Raw genomic sequence first — 3,537 nt, 5'->3', positions numbered from 1 at the left:
CTAGGATGAAACAAGTACGGTACTGCAGATAAACTGATGAAGGCGAGTTTGATGCAGTAACTCAACACCCAGTATCAGTTACAAACACAATGTAGTCCTATCTCAGAGGACTGACTGATGACTGGCTGGGTTGATGTTGTAGCAGTGAGAAACTAGAAACCCCGCCAAAACTTCCAATTTACTGGAAAATTTCCATTATCCATTCATCACATATATTGACATTCAGGAGAGTGACACACTGCCTGGGTGTTATGAGAACCCGGCTTTGTTTCGCACCTCGCAATAATAAAGGGATTCCCTCTAGGATTGACTACCAGTGCAGTGTTGGTGTGGCACTGATGATGCAGGATGATTCATCTATTTCCTTGGAATACTGGTGATGGGGGACTGGTCTCCTACTAAATCAGTTTATTCTACATACATGTATGGGGGCACCAGTTAGTGCAGTGTGGGAGGGAAGGAGGCACACATGTCTTTTATCAAGTGTTGTGGTGACTAATGTCAACAGAGTTCAGGTTAGTTTGCAGATGGCTGACACACACATCTATAACTAGGAATCGCTACCCTTTGTTTAGAGAGGTTGATAAACTCTTGGCCTGTGAAAGTAAACTTGAGATCAAAGACGTATAGGAAGGGTCTACTTGTACAATTTCTACTGAGCACTACATAAAGGTAATACCATAAAAGGTAATACCATAAAAGGTAGAGATGCACGTGCACTGAAGTAATGAATGAGAGGTGGAGAGGCACAGCGTTCCTCAAGGGAAAAGAACTAGACTCCAAATTGTTCATTCAAATGATTCAATGCTTCAGAAAAAATAGGTACATGTACAAAAAAAGCATGTAATATTTCAGCCTACTGATATCTCAAATTCTCACAATTCAAATGTGCATGTAGGAAATCAATTTTTATGCAAACTTCAACTTCAAGAGTAGCCTGGAGCAGAAGATGTAGAAAATATAGGCACTAAATTTACAGTCATGTGGATTGCTATGTTCACTAATCACTAGTGCATATTACATGTACCATCACTATCTAATATAAAAAGAAAGGCTGATTGGTGTCATATAAAAATGTATTAATTGTTGGAAGTCATCATCTGTGATAAAGTCTGCGATGCCAATTATCAACGTTCCCATGCACATTCAGCCTCAGGAAATAACAGTAAGCCCCTGTAGATTTCCAAACTTGTGCAAAGATTCTGAACACCAGCCAAATGGCTGAATGACATCCTCAGCTAGGCAATATGAAACTCAAAATCAACAGATGACAGATACACTTCTCATACTACATGTAGATACAGTTTCCTTGTAAATATGGTGTCCTGTAACCGCAAACCATCATAATCCAATGAATCAACAACAAAATGATCACAAACTGGCTCTTCTTCCAAGAAATATCAGTGGATATATCACCATGTGGCTGTAACCACTATCTTCCTAACTATGGTGAGCTACAAGTTGCCAGTTGTCCCAGCAACTCAAACCACATTCCTTCAAACAGAAAATGACATTGTTCAGCTACATGTATGTTAGCACGTGTGACACATACAAACATGTGGTTCCTAATAGTAATACTACTAGTAGAGAATGTGTCCACTAGTCAAGACATTGTAAACCTCCATAAGCTGCCAGTGTTGGCTTGCAAACTGAAAGTCAATAGTCAGTGACCAACGAAATGTGGTTTGCTCACTGAAAAACACATCAGAAATATGATTGCTTGGAGGGATAAAAAGTCCAAAATGCCAATCAACAAAGACTGCCTTTATTTGAAAGCGAAATTGGGGCTCATATAAAAATACCCCAGTCAGTAAAGTATACAGTAGTCTCGTCAGCAGAGCTTCTATAGTCCTTTGAAATCCTTTTTTTATAGAGAGTATATCATGGAGAATTGTGACGATCAAACAAGGGGATATGATTTATAGTTTAATCAGAAGTAAAGAACAAGTATAAAAGAACCATTGATAAAGACAGGTGTATATTACAGATGAGCAGATTTCTGGATGTAAACAACTACATGTACACAGTAGTACCGTTTGTGTACTTTGGATTATTGCCTTTTGCATTGTGAAAAAAAACCTTCTGATGAACTGTGATTTGTCTGTTTGAAATGCTACATGCACTCTACAAACATACATGTATATCATCTTGGACATGGAGTATGCAATGTATGCAGGTCCTATTTTCATTTACAATAATAGGGCCTAATATTAAATTGGATTTAAATAGAACGTTTTCCGGATGATACAAAAACAGTTTAAGTTTGTGATTACATAGGTGTTGGGTTTTATAATATTCTGACCAGAATAACATGATCATGTACTGGAAACTATGTCGCTTAAAGAAAAACTTGAAATATTACTTGTAGCCTACATGTATATGCTTTCATTCAATACAAAAAATATAAATAGCAACTTCCATTCCAAATAAGACAATATCTCTAACCAGGGAAATAGAGATCTGATATAGGCCTAAATGTATAATATGAGAAATTAACATTTTTCATAGAAAAGAACTGTATTGGGTATGGATTGAAGAGACTATTCACTCAGACTTACTGATTACTTGACCTTATTCAAGGTGAAAGGTTATTTTATCCCACCAAAACTATGGACCCTACCACAAACCTGACATGCACCAGTCATACTCACTGCATTCACACTGTTCTTGATGGGAAGGGGATTCCCTAGTCTGCAGAAACAGACCCTGATTGGAACTTTGATCAACAAGTTTGTCTCTACGCGAAGACTAGCACATACAAAACTTAATACTGTGAGGGCCTTCAGTACAAAAGGCATGAGTGGGCTGCACATTCAGACCCTTAACTCAAGTGAAAGGTTTGCACAGCAGACTAGGAATTCCCAGAGCCTCAGAGAACTCTCCTCAAATCTATTAGTCTGAGCATTCATCAAAAATTCTCTACATCATTAATTTTGAGGAAAACTCAAGCGATATCTTAGGTGTGAATTGCCCAGGCACACCTGACTGTAGCAAATATGCAAACACATGGCACACAGCGAAAAAGTAGTCTGCTGTGCAAACCCTTTACTTGAGTTAAGTGGTCTGAATGGGAAGTCCACAATGACTTGTGTACAGATGGCCCTTGAAACAAAAAGTTTTATATGTGCTAGTCTTGTGTGAAGACCCACTTGCTGATCAACGTTCCAACCAGGGTCTGTGCCTGCAGATGAGCAAAGGAGGGGCATGAATGTCAGAATGCTATAGATCCCAAACACACAATTCGTATATTCTTTCCGCAGATCAGAGTCTGTGTTTGAGCTGAGATGATTGTGAATTGTGTAGTTCCCAAATGAGAAGGGAGAGCTTTCAAGTTGTTTACACCCTTAAAAAATAATGCAAATATTGCATCATAACCAGAAAAAGCTGTCCTTTTTTCTGGAGGAACATGCATGTACACCAATAATATAATTGAACAGCACACATGGCAAGGTGTCAGACACAAAATGGAAAAATTGGGGGAGGGGGGGGGGGTCCAGACTCCATTCCCTCCCCTCCCCTCAAACATAAGTCTGAACA

This window comes from Lytechinus pictus, chromosome 15 (assembly GCF_037042905.1).
Source record: "Lytechinus pictus isolate F3 Inbred chromosome 15, Lp3.0, whole genome shotgun sequence".
Taxonomy (NCBI): Eukaryota; Metazoa; Echinodermata; class Echinoidea; order Temnopleuroida; family Toxopneustidae; genus Lytechinus; species Lytechinus pictus.
The sequence above is the reverse complement of the archived record's forward strand: the minus strand, read 5'-3'. Positions refer to the sequence as shown.